Source organism: Mauremys mutica, unplaced genomic scaffold (genome assembly GCF_020497125.1).
Source record: "Mauremys mutica isolate MM-2020 ecotype Southern unplaced genomic scaffold, ASM2049712v1 001387F_np12_obj, whole genome shotgun sequence".
Taxonomy (NCBI): Eukaryota; Metazoa; Chordata; order Testudines; family Geoemydidae; genus Mauremys; species Mauremys mutica.
The window spans coordinates 3,692-20,069 of NW_025423185.1; the positions used below are offsets into that span (position 1 = coordinate 3,692).

The 16,378-nt window shown below is 48.3% G+C and overlaps 1 pseudogene; it reads right to left on the reverse strand.

The window, feature by feature from the left end:
• Positions 1 to 2,571: 2,571 nt before the first annotated feature.
• LOC123358081 lies at positions 2,572 to 11,236 on the reverse strand (annotated as a pseudogene).
• Between the last annotated feature and the right edge of the window lie 5,142 nt (positions 11,237 to 16,378).

Genomic DNA, 16,378 nt, shown 5'->3' on the forward strand with positions numbered 1-16,378 from the left:
GGAACTGCAGGCCAGTCAGTCTCACCTCAGTCCCTGGAAAAATCATGGAACAGGTCCTCAAGGAATTAATTCTGAACCACTTAAAGGAGGGGAAAGTGATCAGGAACAGTCAGCATGGATTCACCAAGGGCAAATCATGCCTGACTAACCTAATTGCCTTCTATGATGAGATAACCAGCTCTGTGGATGAGGGGAAAGCAGTGGATGTGCTATTTCTGGACTTTAGCAAAGCTTTTGATACAGTCTCCCACAGTATTCTTGCCAGCAAGTTAAAGAAGTATGGGCTGGATGAATGGACGGTAAGGTGGATAGAAAACTGGCTAGATGGTCGGGCTCAACGGTTAGTGATCAATGGTTCCATGTCTAGTTGGCAGCTGGTATCAAGTGGAGTGCCCCAAGGGTCAGTGCTGGGGCCGGTTTTGTTTAATATCTTCATTAACGATCTGGAGGATGGTGTGGACTGCACCCTTAGCAAGTTTGCAGATGACACTAAACTGGGAGGAGTGGTTGATACGCTGGAGGGTAGGGATAGGATACAGAGGGACCTAGACAAATTAGAGGATTGGGCCAAAAGAAATATGATGAGGTTCAACAAGGACAAGTGCAGAGTCCTGCACTTAGGACGGAAGAATCCCATGCACTGCTACAGGCTAGGGACCGAATGGCTGGGCAGCAGTTCTGCAGAAAAGGACCTAGGGGTTACGGTGGATGAAAAGCTGAATATGAGTCAACAGTGTGCCCCTGTTGCCAAGAAGGCTAATGGCATTTTGGGTTGTATAAGTAGGGGCATTTCCAGCAGATCGAGGGATGTGATCATTCCCCTCTATTCAGCACTGGTGAGGCCTCATTTGCAGTACTATGTCCAATTTTGGGCCCCACACTACAAGAAGGATGTGGATAAATTGGAGATAGTCCAGCGGAGGGCAACAAAAATGATTAGGGGGCTGGAGCACATGACTTATGAGGAGAGGCTGAGGGAACTGGGATTGTTTAGTCTGCAGAAGAGAAGAATGAGGGGGGATTTGATAGCTGCTTTCAACTACCTGAAAGGGGATTCCAAAGAGGATGGATCTAGACTGTTCTCAGTGGTAGAAGATGACAGAACAAGGAGTAATGGTCTCAAGTTGCAGAGGGAGAGGTTTAGGTTGGACATTAGGAAAAACTTTGTCACTAGTAGGGTGGTGAAGAACTGGAATGGGTTACCTAGGGAGGTGGTGGAATCTCCTTCCTTAGAGGTTTTTAAGGTCAGGCTTGACAAAGCCCTGGCTGGGATGATTTAGTTGGGTTTGGTCCTGCTTTGAGCAGGGGGTTGGACTAGATGACCTCCTGAGGTCCCTTCCAACCCTGAGATTCTATGATTCTATGACATGAACAAGCTCTCAAAGAAGAAGGGATGGATCATTTGATGATTACCTGTTCAGTTCATTCCCTCTGTGATGAAGTGGTTTTCCTTGTTTCCTATGGGGGATTTTCTTGGTGGGACTCAGTTTCCCTAGGTACTAGGGGTTTAATGAGGTGATGGGAGAGGTAGTTTGTTCTTACAGCAGACTGTCAAGGGAACTTGGGACCCCAGCCAATGGGCTGGAGAATGGAGACCCCAGTGACTGGTGACCAGGTGACCCGGAGGCCCAGCTCAGGAGTCACAGCTGGTTCTGGCCAGTGGGAGGACAATGGGCTGCGAAGAGAGGACCCCAGTGACCTAACCATCCGATTCCAGCCAGAGGGGGCCAGAGGAGGGCTGAGAGGAGAGGAAGCCTAGGAGACCCTGTTTACGACCTTGTTTACCTGGATAGAAGACAATGGACAGAGGCGGGGCTTGGGCCCAGTGATATCAGATGCCTAGCTGGGAAGCAGGGGGGCTCTGGGCTGAAGATGGGGAGCAGGCAGAGCCCACTTGGATGGGGGGAGACCTGGATGTGCAGTGTTGAGGGAGGCCAGGCCTGAGGCCCTGAGAGTTTCCTGTGCTGTGTTCAATGCTCAATAAACCCTCCTGTTTTACGCTGGCTGAGAGTCACTCTGGTCTAGAGAACAGGGTTGCACTTTCCCCTTCTGGGGGTGGAGGCCCCAGGGATCCACAACGAGTGGACTCCCGGGGGCGGCGGGACACAGCGAGAAACAGGTGTGCTAAGGCTCAGAGAGGTACAGCTCCAGGAGGTGGAGGGGCTTAACCCCGAGGTAGCCCTTTTACCGGTGTTCACTCTGTCTCACTGAAAGGGGCACCCCCTATGGACCGCCCGGGGCCAAGAGTGGGCATGATATGTGAGTCTGTCACACCCTTTGAAGTACCTGGCACTGGTCGGTGTTGGAAGACAAGATACTAGGCTAGATGGACTATTGGTCTGACCCAGTATGGGTGTTCTTATGTTCTTAACTGGGTGGATTCCATAACCCTGATCCTGCAAGGTGCTGAGCACCCAACAAGGTCAATTGGAGACAAGCGTGTCCAGCCCCAAAGGGATCAGGCCCTAGAAGAACAAGCCTTCCACCATTTTGTTTTGGTTTGGTTTGGCTGTCTGTCAAAGCATTGACACCTCAGGTCCATTGCAGAGCCCCATGAGGCAGTGAGCTTACCTTAAGGTTTTGGTCCCAATAGTTGTAGAGAATAGCCCGGATTTCCACATGCTCATTCCTCACTACAGAGTAGGGCAGACGGAGCTCGATGAAAATTTTTTTCATTACTGTTATCTCATAGGGGTCAGCCACACAGATCCCTGCAATGGGGAAAGACCCAGGGTCAGAGACAGGGGGGCTTATACTTTAGTTCTGAAACATGTCTGCTGACTCCTCGATTGTTCCATCTCACTGTGGCCTTTCCAAGGCCCATTGTGGGCTGGGGTCTTTTCCCCATTAGCTTTTCTGCCTGTTCTCTGGAGAGCTTGTGGTGTTCCTCACCTTTGGTCTCTGAAAGGCTCACAGCCAGGACTTCCCAGGTGGTGATGGAATCCTTCAGGAAAATAGGCATCTTCTTGGAAGAAATTCTACATGGAAAGAAAAAGACAGAGTCTTTTACAGAAGGAAGGAGCTAGGACTCATGGACAATCCCCAGCTAAGGGTGTAGATTGGGGTCTCAAACACGCGACCCGCGGACTTATTTCCTGTGGCCCACCATAGGGCCCCCTCTGCCCCTCACCTCCCCCTCGCCCTCCCCCTCCTCACCTCCCCCATGCGCGCCACGTCCCCACTCCTCCGCCTACCTTCCAGTGCTTCCCACTACCAAACAGCTGTTTGGTGGTGCTTAGGACTTTCCAGGAGGGAGGGGGGAGAAGTGGGGAGACAGCGTGCTCAGGGGAAGAGGGGAGGAAGAGGCAGGGCCAGGGTGGGGGATTTGGGGAAGGGGTTGGAATAGGGGTGGGGCATGTACTGAAGTGTCGCTAGAGGTGAAGAAACCGGAGGGCAGAACAAGCCCAGGCTCCCGCCCCCCGCTCCAGTCCCGGGGGCTTCCTCCTCCGCCTGCCCAGCGCCAGGCTGCCTACTTGTGCCAAGCCACGCAAGTGGAGCGGCGGGAGCATGGGGCAGTGCAAGGCTGATCCCATCCCCACCGGCCACACACAAACGCATGCAGGCTGCAGCGGGCTAAGCGGAGCCCAGCGCTGTAGAGCCGTGAGCAGGAGAAGGGAGAGAGAGCCACAGGCTGGGCAGGGGACCCGCAGGAGCCGCTGAGGCTGTATTATCACGCTGGGCTGATGGGGCGGGGGGTGTGTGTGTGTTTTTTCTCAGCCAGCCCTTCCCTCGTTTCTCGGGGCATCGCAGAGTTTTCACATTTGAAAACAGCCCCCAACTCCTCACTCTTCCCCTGGAAGCAAGCATGATTTGCAAACTGGGGAGGGGGAGGGGGCTTTCCAAGCCACACGCTTCCCTGCTCTTCTGCGTCCTTCTGCCCCCTGATTACACAAGCCCTGTGCAGCTAGATACCTCTAGTGGCTATGGTAACACCCTCTTTTCATTAGGTGCCAGCGTAAGACCTCAAAGAGCTTACAGTTTAGCAGAGATACCCAGGAGCCAGGAGGCACAGGAAGACCCAGAGGGGGGATTAACTTGGAGCAGTCTGGGAGAGGGGTTGTTCATTTGGGCATCTATGCAGTGATTTGAATCATACCAGTCATTCCCCTTGGCTTCAGGGTTTTGTTGCAATGCACGTGCTATCAGAGCCTGTTTTGAAAGGTGCTAAGCACCCTGAGATCCCACTGGTCTCAGTGGGAGGAGAAGGAACCTCAGCTCCGCATAAAGGAAGTTCTAACAGAGAGATGACCTAAGGGAGGGAGATTCAAAACCTGCATCCCAGCCCCTTGCTGTTCTGGGCTGTGACGTGAGGCTGAAAGGTGCTGCCAGCTGCTTTCTGTGAGGCTCAGTGCACGCTCACGGCCAATGGCTCTTAGTCCATCAGTCCCCATCAGACCCCATGACAGCTCCCTCTGCTTCCGCAAGGGTAATGGCAATGTTTGGAAGTACATATAGATGTGAACAGGTTTTCTCCTCCATGAATAACAAATCTGTGTTAAGGTCAAGGCTCACTGATGAACATTTGCAAGCAACACTGAGACTGGTGTTGTCTCAGGATATCAAACCTAATATTGATGCTTTAGTTGATGCAAAATGCTACCAGCTAAGTGGCCAAAAATGAAATGACTGTTAAAATTAGCACTGACTTTTCGCATTACAGTTTTTAAAAAGTTAATACATTGACTTTTAATAGCATACTATATTCCTCTTCTTTTTTTCATTTTTTACTATATTTTTGTATTGTTGTGTGGCCTTTGGGCCAATGTACTAGTCCTCATGTGGCCCTCGTCGTGATTTGAGTTTGAGATCCCTGGTGTAGATCCTCCTATCTCAGGTTGAGGTCCATGGCAAAGCCTTCTTCACCCACCCACTGAAATACACAGCCCTCTCTGGGGAGGAACTCAGTGGTGCAAGTTCTACACCAGCCACAGGACACAACCTGTTTTAAAGGTCTCAAGGGTTGGGATATTAATTCTAGTGTCCCGATCAAATTCCAAGCAGGGGGATTATAATCCATTCCAGTGGAGAGGGGCCTGACCCAGTACCTCATTTACCTTAAAAAAAAAAATGCTGGTCAAGGCTGATTCCCCACTCTGGCACTTTGAGGGCAGCAGGTGGGTGCCCGCAAGGAATCTAACAATTAATACTGGCCATTCCAGGCTTGTATTAAACTCCCAAGTTTACAGCTTTCCTCTGACCTTAGATGGATAGATGCTGCCACCACCCAAATGCAAAAACCCCTTTGAGAACCCAGGAAGGTGCACTTGGGTACCCTCAAGCCCTTTCAGACCCCTCTCCGGGGGAGAGCTGAAAAAGAAAACAAAGGAAATCAGCTGTTGCCACCAGCTAATTCCAGAATGTGCACAGACCTGTTAAGACACAAAACTCCAATCCTGTCCTTAAAAAAGGTGAACTTTATTAAAAAAAAGAAAGAAAAAAATACATCTAAAAACTCAGGCTATTACTACTACTATTTAAAAAGAGCAAATACAAAAATTAAAAGCAAATTCAAAAAATTATACTCACTCCCTTAGCTTTTTTGAGATCCAGCTTAAAGGTTACAAACAAAACAAAAGCACCTGGGGTTAGCCCAGAGGAGTCCACAAGTCATAAAGAAATAAAAGAGATAAACCTAATTGCGTCGTCCTAGACATTTCCTGATTTACTTACATATCTGGGGTTCCAAATGAGTAGTTTCATACCTGGCTCAAGCTCTTACAGCACAGTTCCAGCCCTGTCTCTGTTCTCCGGGAGAACAACACAGACAGACAAAGGGGAAGTTTTGTCCCATTTAAAAAAGTTGTAGCCTTCCCATTGGCTCTTTTGGTCAGGTACCCACTCCCTTCCTTTTACCTATGGACTTTTTAACCCTTTCCAGGTAAAGCAATTAAAGAACAGCTAATAAGAGGGAGTTTATAGCTAACTGGCTGGCTGGGTGTCCATAAAAGGGAGCTACACCCTCCTTCATTTATCACACATCCAGTTAGAAAGCACCATCAATATCTTGTGATTCAACAACCCAGTAACACACCCTGAATAACAATGAAATGAGGAACGGTTCCTGAACAGGATAAAAGGCCAATGATAAACAGCCAGACACCTACATTCATATTCTAGCACCTAAATCAGCTGCCTGGTTTTTCATTAGGGCTGAAGCCAGGGGATACTGCTGGCTGCTCAGTACCTCTGGATGTCGGGCCAGTTCTTTTAGGTACCTAAATATGGGCTCACAACTGGAGTAACTGAATGAAATTCTCTGCTCTCTGTAATACAGAAGGTGAGACTAGATGATGTAAGGCCCCTTCTGGCCTTAAAATCTAGGACTGACTCTATGAATATGGATCAGCTGCTGAATGCTGGCCCTACTTCATGACAAATACTCCAGCCGGCTCCACTGGGGATCTTGCTGTGGAGAGACACTGACTTCAGTGGGAGCTGCACCATGCCACGTCTGAATATGGCCCTTTGATGAATGGAAGTGACACGGCCACATGCTCTTACCCCAGTTCATTTGGTCGCTCATTCAGCCGCTCCACTTGCCACAGCCAGCTCTCTGGAAACTGGCTCCTTGAGATGATATCTTTGTCAGACATGAAATTTTCATCCAAGTCACCTGGGAAGTCAAATCACAGACCGTCTGGCTCTGCTGTGACCTTGATTGGAATGGGGCAAACCTGAAAGGATTCAAGGGTTGGCCTGCTCTACTGACCTCAAAGCATCTGTGATTTGACCTACGTTGCCAAGTTTTGATGCTGCCAGCCCAGAAGAGCATGAATTGGAGTGTGGTTGAACGGCTGGAGGGGAAGCCACAGGCTTCTTCTCCTCTCCATGCCTGCCTTTCTGTTTCTGCATGAGCTAGCCTTTTCTGGGCTCCTATAACACTGGTATAAGCCACTGGCTCAGTGCTACATGTGCACCCTTTAGTGGATATTCTGCAAAGGTAAGAGACTACTACTATTCCTAGCTAGGGAGTTACCCTTTTAGCTCAAGTGGTAGAGGACTGTGCTTTAGAAACAATGGTTAAACCTCAGCGGTGACTTGTGAAGAAGTTATTACCCGGACTCATCTGGGTCCCCATATCAACATGGTGCAACACTAACAGGATTGCTGCCACTGCATTCATGCCCATCTCTCCCATGGGAGATCTGTGAACATGGGCAGCGTTGATTCATGTGGTGTGGTCTTATTTCTCTAACAATTCCCCCAGTCTTGCTCCTCTGAGTGATATTAAAACCCTTGTACTTGCTTCTTGCAAGTTCCAGATGGAGCTCCCGTTGCAGCTTGTCATGTATGGTCTTGATATAATTGCAGCAGTCGAGGAAGGTCTTCTTGCATTCATCTGTATCCAGGATGTACCCAACCTGCTTCTCGCGGCTGTGCCCCATGGGGTTCTCGTGCATCCCGTCTTCACAGCATTTCTTCAGCTTCTGGTCCTGTTAATCTGCCGCTGAAATGTACAAGCCAGGAGATCATTCCTACCAAGCTTCTTCTAGTCCTCACTCTCTATCTCTCATTAATTTACTAGTAGACATGGCCAAAGGAGGAACATAGGAACTGGCACTCTGCTATAATCCAGTATCTTGTCTCTAACAGTGACTAGCACCAGCTGCTTCAGAGAAAGGTGCAAGAAACCCCATAGTGGAATAACCTGCCCACAGAGAAGTTTCTTCCTGAACCCAATCAGAGGTTGGCTCATCCCCTGAAGCATGAGGATGTATAGGTCTTCTTAAAAAATCCTATCCTATGGAATGGTGAACATCCTCCTTTTCCATGTAAATGGCTCATCCTCTTTTGAATCCTGCTAGGCTCTTGGCCTCAATACAATCCTGTGGTGGTGAGTACTATGGGTTAATGCATTGTGTATGAAAATAGTTCCTTTTATAAATTCTTAATTAGAAACCATTCACTTGGGTTGAGTGTCTCCTTGTGCTTATATGGGTAATGTAACAATGTACCTGTTGTTGTTATTTGAGTTGTGTAGCACTTTGGGTCCCCAGTCATGGCCCAGAACCCCACAGTGCTGGGGGCTGAACCAACACAGAACAGAGAGACGATCCGTGCCCCAAAGAGCAAGTTACCATTCATTGTTTTCTATACCTCTCTCGCATCCCCTCTATAAACTGACCAGTTCCAATCTCTCCCCATGTGGAATTCTATCCAGACTCCCCCGTCTCCTGCTACAGGAAATGCAGCTGGCAGGAGGTTGTAGCAGGGTGAAACTGGTCATGCTAGGGAATCGCATTCCTGCTTTGCATGCTTGCTTTGACCAAGGATAGCAACCCCCCTGATTAGTACCTACCTTTGTTTCCCTTATACTCAATGAGCCGAACAGAGCGACCCTGGCGTTTTGTTGCCTGGGGACATTCTGGATCTGCAGAAGGAAGTGAGAAACAGAAATTAAAAACCCACCTACCAAGTGAGGCCCTACACTGAACTTGCTGCCATTTGTCTGTCTGGATGTAACAAGGTAACTTTCAAACACCGCATCCAGTCAGTTCCCAAATTTCTGAGAATGGTCTAGGCCTCAATGAGTGGAACCCCGTTGATTTAGGGGGAAATCAGAAAACCAGAAAAGCCATTTTGGCACATAACATATTGCTCCTTCCTGTCACAGATGGGAGCCACATAAGAGCTGTTGGGCAGATGCTCAGCCAGCCAGAGCAACCGGAAAGAGAGGAGAGTGAAGGAAGAGAGTGATACCTGTTCTCTGGGCTGTGGAAATCCCATTGCTCGTCTCCAGGGCCAGTCCAGCATCCGTAAATACCCCCAGATTGTCCTTTCCACTGCCAGCCATACAGCCAATGTCACTCTTCTCCACCGAGTCCCAGATCTGTGCGACACAAACATAATGGTTGAGAGATTATTGTTAACAATGACACTTCCCATTTATACACTGCCATCCAGCATGATCCCAAAGCATTATACAGACTGCGAGCAGGATTCTGGTCTCAGGTACAACTGTGCAATCTGCAGTAACTCCACTGACTTCCTTTGACTAGCTCTGTGTTTGCAGCAGTGTAAATGAAAGCAAAACATGAGATGTAAGTAAAGGATTTATTGCAACTCAATCTCCACTGAAATGTGTCCATCTCTGGGATCGAGCACAACAGCCATTCTGCACCAGCAACACAACCGATTTCAGGAGGAGAAAGAAAAAATGATGCAGCCAGTTGAACCCAGACAGAGGAGGATGTTAGGCAGAGAGAAATTAAATACCCAAATTAGAATTCAGTCAAAGCACCAGGGCCCTGACCCGTGTTGAAAGGGTCGCAGGAGATTTAATGACCAGAACGTGTGTTTGATATGTTAGCTGAGAAATGGCAGTTTCAGTAGCATTGCGTCCCCTAAAACCTTGATAGGGCCCGGGGATCAGTGCTGACTCAGAAGAAAGCACACCCTCTGTTGAGTCACTAACACTTTTCTCTGCAGCACAGCACCCCCTAATGTTGCACTGGGACATTGGTTCAGCACTGACTGGGAGGGGACAGCACTGCCTGCTGAGACCCCACTCCACTCAATACAGCACAGTATCCGCTATCGCCACATTGGGGGCAGTTCTGACTGTGGAGGGAGAGCGCCCCCTACTGAGCACACCGCCACTCCCTGATGTACAGCACCACCATGGGCACTGAGGTGAGAACTGTTTCTGAAAGGAAAGCGCCCCCTACTGCATCACCCACACAGTTCCCTACAGCCCAGCACCATCTGGGTCAACACTGTCCAAAGGGCAGCATGTCCTTTAGTGTGTCCAGAACAGCGCTCCCTGCAGCACCCTGGGTGTCTCCCATCCAAGTACTGACCTGGCCCAGCCCAGCTCAGTTAAAGTACAGTGGAGCTCACACCCCAAGTGGCAGCTCTGCAAACAAAAGGCTCACTTCGCTTGTCGCCATCCTGGGGCGTCAAGCAAGGATAAGAGCCAAGCTGCATTTCCCGCTATAAAACATCACAAGTTACAACCAACATCTTTCATACCCAACCTTAGATTGTGTAATTTTGTGTTTTTTGTTCAGAACGTAGACTCCTTTGTCCACAGCCACCAGGCCGACATAAGCTCTGTGGTCTCCTTCCAGCTTGAGTCTTGTTACAGTTCCCGGCTCATGGATTTTCCTGTCTTCACTGGTGGCTCCTTTCACCACTAGCTGTATGAAAGAGTGAAGGGAGAGGTTTTGTTTTAAAGCAGAGGAAGCAGCTAAGAGCCTGTCCTTTGCAAAACATAGGATAAAAGGAGGTAAGATCTCAGTGACAGCTCCTTGAGCATCCGAAAGCCTAGTTCTGATCTCAGTGGCAGCTGTGTAAATCTGGAGTAGTTCCACTGACTTCAGTGCTGTTACTCCATATTCATGAGGGTGTAAACTGAGAGCAGAATCGGACCCAATGTTTTTGAAGTCCCTTTGTCCCTCAGGCAGCCCTGGGAAATCTACAAAGAAGTTTGAACTGTAATGGATCTGCTCTGTGGGCCTGACTCTGATCTCACATTCGTGTAAATTAGGAGCAATTAACTGGAGTTACAGCAGTGTAGCATTGTAGTTACATCACAGTCAGGTCCCCTATAGCCATCTGGAGTCACATCTACTGAATTCATGAGCCAAAAATAAGCATCTTACTCCTGTTAGCCCCAAAGAACGAGCCCAGCCCTGGGAGAGGGAGCTGGAATCAATTCTGACAGCCACATCATCAGCAAAATGGCTAATTATGGTGCAGATACAAAGCCAGATACTCAGCTGGTGCAAGTCAGTATAGCTCCATCCACTTCAATCCACAATCCACAGAGTCTTTATTGCTGAGCTAGAAGGAACCACAACTTGACTCCCGTATCCCAGAGTGGGTTGAGAGCATTGGCTTGTGAAGGCTGGGGAACATCTATGTACAAGTAAACCAACCAAATCTAATCCAGAATTTGCAGGGAGATAGTCAATGAGAAGCCCCCGGTGCCATTTTTAGAGTCCCTTTTGAGAGTCAGTCGGCACCTCAGGCTAGGAAAAACTACTTTGTAATAACACCTTCATAGGAATTAACATATAGAAGGCCAACTTGAATATCAACCTACCGTTCCCATGCATGTGTCCTGGATGTCCAGCCAGACCGAGTCTGCTACAATCTCCGAATTTCCTACTTGGTAGTAAGCCACGATGCGGAATGAAGGGATGAGATCTGGAGTGATGGGCAGGGACATGGTCACCAGATTTTGTCCCGCCTGCCTGGCCTGTCTCCCTACACGAATGATCTTCCCTTTGTTCAGGATCTAACAGGGAAAAATGAGACATAGATTGTTAAAGGCCACAAGAGTTAACACAATGGATGATTCAGATTCCATTAATTTTCGCATCCATCTGTATTGCAGGAATAGGCCCTCGAGATCTGCAGGCCTCCTTTGCTGCATGGTGGGTACCTTCAGTGTAGCAAGGTGACTAATCTGGACCTGCTTATGCTCATGTCAATGGCTGTGGCTACACTTGCACTTCAAAGCTTTGAAGCGCTTAAGTGTAGTCAAAGCGCCAGCACTGGGAGAAAACTCTCCCAGCGCTGTCCGTACTCCACCTCCCTGTGGGGAATAACGTACTCTCCCAGCGCTGGGGCTTTGACTACACTGGCGCTTTGCAGCGCCGCAATTTGCAGCGCTGGAGGGGGTGTGTTTTCACACCCTGCTGCAGCGCTGCAAATTTGTAAGTGTAGCCAAGGCCAATGTTTTCAGGGATCTCTTCTGGTGCCATGATGGAGCACTGGTTACATGGTGATTGGAGCATCTCCAAAACCCAATGGCATACAGGAAATTTACCCCAGGTGCAGATGGAATGCACAGAGTTCAGTTACCCCCCTGCTCAGTGCATGAGAGGGGAGTGAATGCCACCAACAGGGCATTGCCCTCAGGGTGCATATAGTACTTAGCCCAGACTCAGCATTAGAAGGTTACTCACCGTGACGGGAACCTGTTGCCTATCCCTGGGCATGTTTATAATCAGCTTGGCAGTTCCATCTCCCTGCGTCGGCCCAGCTGACTGGAATCCTTCAGCCTGTACTGGGACACGGGGGGCTGGAGAGCCATCGGGGTTTGTGATGTAGACCTGAGAGGCACCATCAAAAAGGGATGCATCAAATAAGGGGTGCAGCGCTCCCTTCATCCTAACTTTAAATCAAATCGCATGTGTAGCATCTCAGGTCCATAGCCTCAAAGGTATTTAGGTGTCTAACTTCAATGGGAATTAGGCACCTAAATAAGTTTGAGTTTACAAATATCTTCAACTCTGAGCTTAATTAAAGTTTTCACACTCTGACTTGGGGGATGACTAGGCTGCAGTTGTATGCACGCCATGGCTGCTGGCTGTGGCGCTCTGCGCCCCTCTAGTGGCACCTAAATCACTTAGCAATGAATGAGTCTACTACAGCCTTAGCTAAGTGCCATGTGGCTTTTAGCTCATGCAGTAACAGCTCATGCATTTAGCTCCAGAGATCCCAGGTTCGATCCCGGCCATTGACAGACCCTGGTCATTTTCGTTACCCAGTTACAGGGTGTGAACGCAGCTCGAGCTGACGTACCCACTGTAGCTTTAATCTCACTAACCTGGGTCCTGGAACAGTGAAGCTAAGGCGGCGTGAGCATCAGCGCAGGCTAGCCCTGTGAGTAATTATCCAGGGGCCAGGGTGGGCTTGTATAGCTAGCGCTGCCGCAGTTTCACTGTTCCTGGACCCAAGCTAGGTGACGGAAGCTAGTTCAGGGATGTCAGCTAGAGCTCCAGGCGCACCCCGTGACTGCAGTCTAGACATACCCTTTGAGTGCTGACTAGACCTGGGTCTGAAAACCCTCAAGACTGCAGAGATCAATGGCCTTGCAAAAGCCAAGGATGTTTTAAAGTTTTAAACCTATTACGCTGTTGCTCCAAACAGAACCTTGGTAGCCGACGTAAAATCATTAGTACTCTGAAACCAACCCTTACATATTGGGCTTTGGGTGAAATAGAACATTCACCCACCTCTATCCTACATAAATCACCTGGGGTTTAGTTAAGAAGATCAAGCATTCTCCTCATGAATGTAGTTTGCACTACCTCTAACGACCTAAGCAGAGGCACCGACTCTGTGGATGCTCTGAGGCTGGAGCACCCACTGGGGAAAAAAAATTTAGGTGTTCAGCACCCACCAGCAGGCCCCACCAATCAGTGCCTCCCCCTCCCTCCCAGTGCCTCCCACCCACTGAGGATCAGTTCAGCAGTGGGCAGGAGGTGCTGGGGGGGCAAGGGGAGGAGCAGGCAGGGCAGAGCTGGAGAGGGAAGATGAGGGGTGGCGTCTTGGGGGAAGGAGTGGAGTGGGGGTGGGGCCTGGGACGGAACGGGGGTCAAGCACCCCCTGGGAAATCAGAAAGTCAGCGCCTCTGACCTAAGATCTTTCCAGCCCGAAATTTCTGCCCGGTATAAAATTTGAGCACCCATGTTATCCCTAAGCATTCAGAGAGCCGGTGCAATTAAATTACCCTCAGGCACCCAAGAAAAACAGACAGCTACTTGCATGGATCTTAAGGTTCAGCCCTTCGACTCCTTTTTATGTTTATCCCATTCACCACGCTATAAGTAAAGCAAATATCCAGATAAGAAATGGACTTAAGCTGCTCACTGCTGTGGTCATCAATTACTCGTTTATGCACCTTTGGTCTGCAGCCAAAGATAATTGCTTCAGTTCTCTGCTAATTTATAGTCTCACATGCCTGCTGAGAGAAAACTACTAAATTGCCTTCACAAACTCTTCAGCCCCAGAGGAGTGTGGGACCTCAAACCATGTTCTCTGCGGACAAGAGGACTGAGGCTGATTGGTTCAGAATTTTAGGAGCATAATATTTCTCCTGTAATGCTGCCTAACTCGCTGGGAGAAGAATCATTGTGTCAGTGCCAATTTTGAAATTCCCCCACATACTCATACCCACAATGGTCCCTCTTCCCCCTATTTCTGCAAATGCCCCCCCCCCTTTGCAACTCCTCACCTGTGCCCAATTCCCCTCTACAGTAAGAAAAGCCTGAAGTGCCAGCAACTAACACACAGTCCAGGGAATATTATCCCCCAGTACACGACTGACCCCAGAGCACATTTTGGGCCAAGACTCTAGCTAGGTGCCATTCCACACCTTGTATTTGCTGTCAGCTTTAGGGCCAGTGGAAATCTAGAGTGATTCCATTGCATATAGTGGAGTCACACTGGAATTAGGTTGGTGTAACTGAGATCAGAATGTGGCCCTTTGTTTCTGTTCTATTCTAAGTTCTTAAACCACCCTCATCACCCTAGTACCCATAGTCCTCTCCTCTTTATACACCTCAGGCAACAGTGGGCATGATCCAGAAGAAGAGATATTACCATGAGTTCAAATGGCATCCCCGGCTTGAAGTACTTGGGTGTTTTTGTGAAGTGGATCTGATAGAGAGATGTCACAATGTTAATTCCGGTTCTCTCCGCTTCCACCATGACGCTGCCTGCAGAGAGAAGCCATAGGTCAATTAAAACTGAGCGAGACAATACAGATTTTGTCCTTAAGGTCCAGGCTAAAACACAAGGAATAGGTCATGATCATATGTTGATTCAGTGCTGCTGATTCTTGTGATTTTTGTTTTAATTCCTTGTCTTCAAGCCCCAGCTGCTAGAATCACCACATGGCATGCAAATCTCAGCTGTCATTTAAAAGAAGAAATGAGTTTCTAACCCTCCTGGTTGCAGAGAAAAGCTTCAAGACATGTCTCAAGTGCAATATAATGCCTCAAAAGCCAGGAGGGAAAGAAAAAGCAACCAAAGTTTACTATTTTTAAAAAAAACTCATGATTTTTTAATACAATCTCGTGATTTTGGGAGCGGGGGAATGACTTGTGATTTTTGCATGTTTGGGGTTGGCATTACTGCAGGCCATTGAACCTGGTTCTGTTTTCACTCCAGTATAAATCAGGAATAACTTCCCTATAGTCAGTGGCATTGTGGCAGTGAAAACAGAATCAGTCCCTTTCACGCTAAAACTACTTATTTTAGCTTTTAAAGAAGCAACAAGAAAGAACAAAAACAAAGTCTCTGGGAGAGAGAGAGAGCACAGTGTGTGTGTATCTATATGTAACAGGGTGCTGGCCTAAGGGGCACTGAACCAGCCCATGTTAGCTCAGAACCTGCTAGCGTAGCTGCCATGCAGGGGAACTGATTGGAGCTGGCAAGGTGTGGCTCATTAAAGGAGCCTAAGAGCAATCACCTGTGAGCCTGCTGAGAGGAAGGCCTATAAAGCTCACAGACAGGAAGGAAGGGGGAGGGGAGAACTAGTACGAGTAAGAATCGGCTGCGCCTAGCTAGCACCAGGCACTAGCTGTCCCTCGGCTGGCTACCTAACTGCAATTGACTTGTACATAGAGTTGTATATAGATGGTGGTGGAAATGAATACAGGGAAATAAAAGGACACTGGGTTGCAAAATAAGAGGTCTCCAGCTAATTTGTACAGCGAGCAAGAAGGTGCTAGTCTACACTATATAATAAGATTCCAGGATTGTCACTCTGTCCATGTATCGCTCTGAAGCCTAGAACGTCTGTTGTGTCTGTGTGAAGTGATGGAAGCAGCTCTATATGCAAAAGAATGGCTCTTTTTAGTTACAATATCACCAGGTTCAATCGTCACCAGGATTTGAAGTCTGTTACTGGCCAACTTTTAAGTCCTCAGCCATTCTGACTTTACCAGGCTGATGTACAGCTCCAGTAAGGCATGTGCCATGCCAAGAGTCCTACACCATTGTGATATCAGACACAACTCAACCAACCAATCACCACCTTTACTCTACTACTAATTTGCATGTAGTAATTGTAACGTTATTGACATAAACTGTGACCGCATAGATCATTGTTGCAACCATTGTTATATGTTTGCAGCAAATATTGTACAAAGGTTGTCGTGTGGGGTGTCTATGAAGAGGTTATGGTTTGCTGGTTATAATTAGGCCAGCTGTATGTGTGTATCACTTTTGTATTTGAAGTTATGAATATGGGCTATTTACTCACATGTATTTGATTCCAAGTAGCCTCAGTGAAGCATTAGGTCAGCTTCTTGAGAAAGGACAATTCTTAGTAAGTGCCCAATCAAGAAACACTTAACTGACAATGGACTTTGGGAGACCCCAATCCACATCTGAGCTTTCCTGGGAGCGTTCAAACTTACATGTAAAGAATAGTGTTGGCCTGCAAACTGAGTCATGCATGGACACGTGACTTGCCCATGTGACTCCAGACTCCATCTTGCTGCTGTGATTTTCCACAGTAGGAACAAAGGGGTGTCCTTCCATGGGGAGAGAATAGAAAAGGCCCTGAAAACCCCTCCATCTTGTCTTCAATCCTGCTTCTTACTTCTGGAGGGACCTTGCTACAAACTGAAGCTCT